This window comes from Mastacembelus armatus, chromosome 13 (assembly GCF_900324485.2).
Source record: "Mastacembelus armatus chromosome 13, fMasArm1.2, whole genome shotgun sequence".
NCBI classification, from domain to species: Eukaryota; Metazoa; Chordata; class Actinopteri; order Synbranchiformes; family Mastacembelidae; genus Mastacembelus; species Mastacembelus armatus.
In genome coordinates this window covers 9,126,837-9,135,738 of record NC_046645.1, presented here as the reverse complement: position 1 = coordinate 9,135,738, position 8,902 = coordinate 9,126,837, and positions in this window count along the sequence as shown.

Genomic DNA, 8,902 nt, shown 5'->3' with positions numbered 1-8,902 from the left:
TAACAAATTTCCACATTGGAGCAGAAGCTGTGACATCCTGATTATTTTTGTCAGCATTTGTAACTGAGTGACCTTTAACTCAGTGTTTTTTCAGACTTTGGAAAGCTCCATCCAAAGCCACAGAAAATAATATTCAGTCATTTTCACAGTGGGTGGGACTCCTCATGATGAGAAGTCACCATCTCTTTCTCTTTTCCAAGTCTTTCTATCTAGTTTTATTGCAGCTTATCGGGTATAAACTGAGAAAGACATATGCAGGAATGGTTGATAAAATATTCAGTGTACAGGGCAGCATCCATTGTCTTTTGTGTCTGCAGTGTTGTTGCTCTATAAGTGTGTGTGCAGTGCCATAAGCCTGCTGACAGTGTAGGCTGTCATAGTTACATAATGGGAATAGAAATGGATAGTGCTAAATTCAATCCCTTTGTCCCATTTGTTCTATCTTTCTTGGAGCCATCTCTGAAAAGCTCTTTCAGCCTCATGTGTGTTCTCCAAGACTCTCTAAAAGAGATATTTTTACAAGTGGAGATAAAACTTCTGTCCATAAGTTAAAAAATGTCATTTTTCCTTTTTTTTTTCCATCTCCTTCTCTTTCTCACAACTTTCCCAGGTCAAAATGCACTGTGGAGAATTCCTCCCAGCATGTGTGCTTCCAGGGGTTAAAGCAAAAGGGCAGCGTGTGTGTGTGTGTGTGTGTGTGTGTGTGTGTGTGTGTGTGTGCGTGCGTGTGTGTGTGTGTGCGTATGTGTGTGCGTGTGTGTGCACGCGTGTGCGTGCGTGTGTGTGTGTGTGCACACTGTTAATAGGCTTTCTAAAACTGAAGACTTGCAGCAGGAAGCCATAGATGATCTATGGCCTAGTTTCATAGAAAATTGGCTAAAATGCAAAACACATGGCTCGGAATAAATTCTCTGTGGTACTACCTAGCTCTTTATTTATTACTGTACTGTCCATGAATCTGTTTTTCATTATGTACTTCCAGCATATCCAGCAGTTTTACAGCAATCTCAACAACGCGACTGCATGAGCATAAGATTCTCCATTCGAGTCAGTGTAGACGTATGAAATTCTCCATTTATCTTTTGTCAGACCATAGATTGGACTGTGCCAACGGTCACTGGATGAGTCAGCCACACAGGCTTTTCTCTGCTGACCAGACAACTACACAACATAAAACTGTTTCATGTGAGAAAACACATCGCACAGACAAAGCCATGCTTATGTGAGAGGCAGTTAAATCATTGTGGCTGTCCCGTTCCCCTGACTCCCTCATTGACAAGAATGTCCTGTTCCTTGTTTGGCCACTGGACTGCAAGGACACAAGCTAGATTTACTGAAGACTGTTACATCCCTGACGAGAATGGCAAAAGGTCAGAGGTCAGAAGAGAGAGTTAACCTTAAATGCTGGTCCTGGATTTTTGTGTCAGCGACTAAAGACTCTAAGGCCGAGGAAACAAAGAGCAGTGTCAGATGGTGTAAATCTGGGCACCAAAACAAAATAGTTTTTCTTTTCTTCCTCTCTGAAAATTAACATCCACAGTGGCAGGGATTCTGCAAATCAGTGTCTCCTTAATTTAGATTCTTGTTCTCTCTTGTGTTAGGTTCACTTAAAAGAAGAATGTCATAAAGAAAAAACTCAGTTTGTTTAACAGCTACACAGTTTTACAAGATGGGAGGATCTCACACATTCAGCCACAGGGCTTAAAAGCATCTGTGCTTCATCCTAATGAAACAGATCTCAAACATAACGTTTCCATCAAGTGCTGTCAGCAGAAAATGAGAAATGACACTTAAGTCAAAAATAAAAGGTTTCAGGAAACTGCAACTGCAATGCATTTTGGAGTATTTTGAAATTATTTGGGTGATCTCTTTATATAATAAGGATTTGTTACCATCAGCATCTAGCATCTGAAGAACTGGTGTAAATCCCTCTGATGTAAAAATATGGGTTTTCATATCATATACCTCATGAAAAGATGCGTCTCATTTCATTGGCCGATTGCTTACAGCACCCTCTTTATTCAGTATTACATAACCCGCATGCTCATTGTCTGCCCTGTTACATGCGGGTAAAACACAACTATATAGAGACACGCTCATCAAAACATTCTCTGCAGCATCATCCATGACAATATCACATATCAGCGTCACTCCACGCATTTTTGTTCTGCTTTAGGTCAGAGGGGTTTAACTATCAAAGGCAACACTGGCTTTAAGTAAATATTGAAAGATCTGATTTCCAAAGAGTTGTGCACATAGAGGCTACGTCAGCTCAGGTATCCATTTCCTGCATACCTGCATCTTTCACTTAGCATTGTTGCTTTCTGTGCTGCCTCGTGCAGGCTAAAAAGCAACATTAGTTACCTCTGCTTTTGGTGATGTATGTTTGTCAGAGACTTGTTTTAGCTAAGCCTGCATGTTCTGTTTGTCTTTGCTGCTTTTCTGTAATTTTTCTTGGTCAGCGTTATGTAAGAAGGTGAACTTTGTACTACATGGTATCAAAGGCCATTCAACAAAACAGATAGTTGGCTAATTAAATATCCCCTTATCAGACTATATAGTTCACTTTCTGTTATGAACAGAGTCGTATATACTGTATGTTTTTTGAAGAGAAATCTGAATAGATTGGAGCTCAGTGGTTTAAATCAAATATTAGAAGCAGGGAAACAACAAAAACTGAGGCAGGGAAAGAGATTTGTTTTCCACAAGCTGTCAATGCTGTTGAGAAACATTGGAAGTGAAAGTCAAAAACACTGCACTCAAAGTCCCTGTGGTTATTTCTTCATACTTGGACATTTTGTATGTGCAGAAACAGCCAGTTATATTGTATTTACAGTGTTGCGTTTATTTAGTTCAGTTAAACTCTATACACATAAAGGCAGCTTTAATGTTTCCCCTCATTTCTAGTTTTCCAAAATCAGACACTTCACTGGTTTGCTGTTGCTTTGTATAGTCAGATTCATAGTTCCCCCAGTGACACAGGACCAGAGCCAGAAATGAATTGTGGTTCAAAAACTCCATCAGATGAATACACTATAAATTAAATTCTAAATAATTACATAACTATGTTAATATTCTCATGGAGGTGCTGATCGACGAGGGCTTGTGTTTTTTTGTTTATCTGATTCTTTTGTTCCAGTATGTGAAGAGAGAAGCAGTGAGCCCAGTCTGGCAGCTGATGGTTGGAAATGCTAATCCTAGCGCATGAAAGACGCCTGACAGTTCGCTGAGGGCCTCCTTACTAGTTTGTTTACAGCGTGATAATCTCAAGCATGCATCTTGATTGTGCGTTGGCAGAACATCAGCAGTCGTGCCGTGACTGCCAGGCCACACAGCAATTACACTGGCCTCTTATCTGTCTATCTCTATCAGGCTTTCTGCTGCAGCAAAGCAGGCCTAATGACAGATGGACATATGGAGTATGGTCACAAAAACAAGGGAAGTGGCTTAAAGTCTTCCCTCAGTGATCACAGTCTGAGGGTATTAGCACAGGGCTGAAGTGAAAAAGGGTATTGGGGTGAAGTGAAGTCAATAATGTTTATGCTAATCACAATTAATGTGATGATTTTCTGAGCTGGCTATTTTTAGAAGAGTGGTGTAAACTCTGTCAGATTGACTGTATTGGTGGTTGTTCCTTCTTACATAGGCGCAACAACCAAAGCTTAACTTTATTTAAACATGCAATAACCCACTGACACATTATCACCTCTGATATTGACTGATATGGTTGAAAAGCTGATACCAACCAACAATAGTGTTGATTTTGAGTCATGTTTCTGGCCGCTTGACAAATGTAAGTGCAAATATTTGTTTTCCATTTAGGTCTGCTTTGGTCTCCACCCACCACTGTAGAGATTATCTGGCTGTCTGATGGCTGAAATTCATCCCGGTGTTCACCACCTAGTTGCTAGGCTGCTCTTTGGTGCAAGGCAGATAGTGTCCAGCTGGTTTTTAATGCTTTTTGGTGGAAACAGCTGTCTGCCTAAGCACTTACTCAGTAGTCAAATGCTCATGTTTTTGTTGGCATTAGTTTTCTCCCAGTTCATTTCTGAAGACAGTTCCAAACCCGAGTTGTGTCATGCTGGCAAGTCATAATTCCCTCTGTGCTCAGAGCCACTCACCGCCACTGTGTAACTTATTTTGTTTCTACTGGTTAGCAGTGTTGGCTCATATTAGCACGCTATTGCCCTCGCTTTATTTTCACTCTTATCACCATCAAGGTTCAAACTATTAACTAATCTTGAAAATACAAATCGATGATATGAAATGTTTTGTTGTGTTGTTTTGTTGAAGAAGCAAATAAGTAATGATGGCTCGGATCTTGACGTGTATGTTGGCACAATAGCAGCACTTCTCTTAACTTTTAAGTCAGTTATTACTTCACATATTATATATGACACCAATTACTCTATACAACGTAACATTAGGTCCTGTTGCAGGGACAAACACACCGTATATACAATTGTACACTTATGTAAAAATACATAGGCATGTGAACTAAATTCCAGTTGACATAACTATTCTGCTACATCAGCATTACTCGCTTTGCAAATATTTATTAAAACAATATATGAGCAGAGCAAAATATTTCCCATATGTTGAAGTATTGGACATATCAAAGGAGGTTTAATTGGTAAGGAGACTGTGTTTAGTCATTCACCCCTGAGTAACTCCCAGCAACCTTATTAAATGCCCCCCACTGTGAATTAGCAGTCATTTCTACTTTAAGCCCAGCAGCCCAAGAGTTTGATTAATTAAATACTAAGGAGATCTTCCTTATATCCTGAACAGATGTTTTATGACTGATGTGCTTCCTCAGAACCAGGACTTTAATCGACACCATCTGATGAAGGGAGGGTTGCTGGAGATTTTTTGGCCAAGCATTATTTACCTTGGAACTTCACATTTTCCAACAATATGTTCACTGGCTATAGCTTTCATTTCTGTCAAGATGCTCTGTAAGCTGGGGGTATTCCTGCTTGCAAAAGGTTAATAACAGTTTACCAGATGTGCACACACGAGTCGTATGGGATGGGCTTCCGCTGTTCTATAATTATCATATAACATATAGATGCTCAAAGTATTTGTGTGTGTATTTTGTAGTGATGAAGACAAAAGCAGCTCCACCTCAGCTATTAGAGAAAAACGGCTCTGACCTGTCACAATGGAGAAAGATAAATGATACATTCCTACGCTTGTGTTTAAAGTAGGATTGTCTTTCATCTCCTACTGGGACACTGCCAGGAAAGATTCTCACTGTGGGGTTTAATGCTCTGTGCTATAGGCCCAAACATGTTTATTTATTTTTAACAATTCAAAAGAAGCCTTTTTTTCCTTTGGTATTCCTCCCACTCTTTCTTTTCCTCAGTCCCTCTGTCATTAACTTTGTGGGAATTTCCATGGAATTATTTCATAATGTGATTGTGTTATATGGGGAACTCGTGGGGGTGTGATGATTTTCTCAGAAAGGCAGGGGTTAAATGATCCCTCCTCTGTTATATTACTACATTTTTCCTTTGAACTATGGCCCTGCTGTTAATGACACTGGAACATCTGGATGTCAGTCTTTCAGTGAGTAATACTAAATACTGTTCAGCCATTAAATATTATCCAAACATTTGTGTTCTTATAATTAGGGAGCATAAAAGATCACCAAACTAAAATGATCTGATATCTGTACAAATTAACTTGCTGGAAAACTATTCCTAATTATTCCTAGAACCTGGAATACCATGGCATGATGACCGATGGCTGGTGCAGTGGTTAGCACTGTCGCCTCACAGCAGGATTCTGATTCTGGGTTCAAATCCCACTTGCCCTTCTGTGTGGAGTTTGCATGTTCTCCCTGTGTCTGTGGGTTTTCTCTGGGTACTCCGGTTTCCTCCCACAGCCCAAACACATGCAGTTTGGGGTTAAGCTAATACAAAATGCCTGTAGGTCTGAATGTGAGTTTAAGTGTGTCAGTCTCTGTGTCAGTCCTGTGATAGACGGAGGATCTGTCCAAGCTGGATCCTACCTCTCATCTAATGTCATCTAGGATTGGCCTCAGCTCACTGTGACCCTGGATAGCAGGAATAAGCAGTAGATAAAGGATGGATGGACCTGGCACCTGGTCATTCTCCACTGGTGGAGGAAATATTAAGATACTTAAACTTTGTAACTTAAGTATAATTAGGAGTAATAATAAATAATAAAAATAATAAAATTAATAGTTTTTTACATAGATATACATATGACAATGACTCCACCTTTTTTCCTCATTCTGATGCTCGGTTTGAACTTCAGCAAGTCATCTTAACCGCAGCCACAAGCCTAAACACGTTGAGCTGCTGCCATGCGATTGGCCGATTAGCTATTTGTGTTAACAAGCAACTGAACAGGTGTACCTAATAAAGTGGCTGGAGAGTGTGAGCTAAAATGGACTCGCTGCTCTGTTTTCTTCCATGTAAGCCTGCACTCCAAAAGAGTTAGTGTGGCCCCAGAGCCCCACATGTGTAAGGGGATATCTTCAGCCTAGAGCAGGGCGCTCACTGAGCAGCTGGCTGCTGCCCCAACACACTGTAGGCAAAGCAGTTAAGCAGAGGAAAGAAAAGAAGGGGGCAAAGATATGAAAATATCATCAGAGGACTGGAAAACAGCTTGATTTCAGCCTCTGCAATCTTAATGTAAATATTGTACACATTCTCAAAACACACACACACACGCGCGCACACACACACACGCGCGCACATATATCTATGCACACAAACACTTCTGGCATCTCTGTGGAGAAGAGATGAGCTACAGATCAACCACAGAGCTCAGCTCTTCCCACTGACTGTCCTCATTCTGCAGTGCTGCAAAAGTGAAACATCACCACTTTGTTGGTTTTGGAGGTTTTCTGAGAAACTCTGAATACTTTGTTCAAGCAAACCATTATGGAGGAAAATATCACAGCCACACAGAGAGTATTAGGGGTATTACAGCGTGGCTGCATGTGATGGCGATCAATCCGCAGTGAAAATATTTGGAGATTTTCAATTCTTACTACAAAAGCAAAGTGTTCCAGTTAGAGAATATAAATCAGTGCTACTGTATTTAACCTCAGGAGATGCAGAAGAGTTGGCCCAGTCTTTCTTTTGTAGAACTCGCTGCCAAAAATTGCTGTTTTGGTGAAACGCTCTATCTGGGTGGCACAAATCCCCTGTCAAATGCGGCCAGTTTAAGTCACACATAAACACACACTGTTGGAATGCAGTTAGCAAAGCCAAATACCTCTAAAATAAGCACAATTGTCCCTCATCTAGTGGTGGAATTACTTTACATTTTTAACAGTGAAGGTGCAATTGTTTCACAATGTTTTGTTTTTTTTGTTGGTTTGGTGCTGCTTTCTAATTTTACATCATTTTGCTCCTTGATAATTATACACAGTGATGGCACTTTTACTGTATTAATAGTGATTAATAGTGATGACACAAGAAGCACTGTCAGAAAATCTAAACAGATACTGGATGGTAAAGATATAATATGAAGCCTTTAATTCTTTGTCATAGAATTGCTCAACATCACATTTGTTTAGATAAGGAAACCTCTGAAAACACAGGAGCTTGAGCAGACAACACTGTGGTGTCTGTTTCACACGTCCTGCCTTTAGGAATGAAAACAGCTTCTGACTATTACAGCCCAGGAATATTCCAGTAACTGTATGCATTGCAAAACTGCGATTAAAGCAGGAGATATGGGAAACACATAAACAGGTGAAAGAATATAATGAAATTTACATTCTGCTCTGTCACTGTACAATCAGATAATGTGTAAATATTGCCTTCAGGATGTTCATGGGGTTTTCACTTTCGCTTCCTCTTAACAATCCTATGTCCAAACAGGTTTTTCTCTTCTCTGCTCCATTGTTTCATGACAGGACAGTGAGGTAAGGAACAGATATGGTTAACAGTACGTGGCTTATTGTGCCCCTCAATGCTGGCAGGACAACACGACCTCTGGTTAATCATAAACACCCTCTGTACACCAGAGCATGCGTCACGCTATCTGCCAAAGGCCTCATGGGGCTGCTGCACTTTGGACGACGGTTCACAGTGAAGCAAGTGCAACAAGCAATTACCTGACTTGCTTCTGATTATAGGAATGAATGCAGGAGTTAGATTTACAGCACATTTGCTGTAAGAGGTATTAAATCGCTTACCTCTGATATTCACAGAGGTTAGTAAAAAATATGTGATGGTGAAATGCTTCCAATCACCAATCCTTAGCTCAGCCTGCAGCTGTTTAAATGCCATAACTAAGATGTAGCTGGAGAATACTTCCTAAACTCCAGCACAAATATGTGTGTTTGCCTGAACTCCACTCCTCCAGTCTGTCGGGGCCCAGTTTGCCTTGCCAGGGCCAGCTAACAATGTTTGCTCTGCTTTATGGCCTCTCTATTTGCTTTCCCCTTCACTGGAGCGACCACCTCTGGGTCTCAGCAGCACTCGAGTGCTGCCACACTTGGGGTCACCAGCTTAGAGGTCGGCCCACCCAGAACGCAGTGCGTCAGGTTAGACAGATAACAACCGCTCAGGTGGTTTAGTGCAGCAGGGATGTGACACACACAGCAGCAATCTTCCATTAAATGAGGCTCTGAGATCTTACTCCAGATAGGCAGCTTTTCTCTGTGTGGCAGCTCTCCCCTCAGGTTGCTCAGGCTTTCCCCTGGGGTCATCATAAAATTAAATAACATGCATCCGGAGAGTAAAAAAGCGACTGTAGTTTTTCCTTCCCTGGAATCAACTATATATATATATATGGTCTCCAAGGGTAATAATTATGTGATAGATTTATTTCTGGAGGGCAGACTCACAACTGAAAAACAAAAGGTGAGATCATGAAATAGATTTCAGCCTTATTTTGATGTGTATGCATTTAT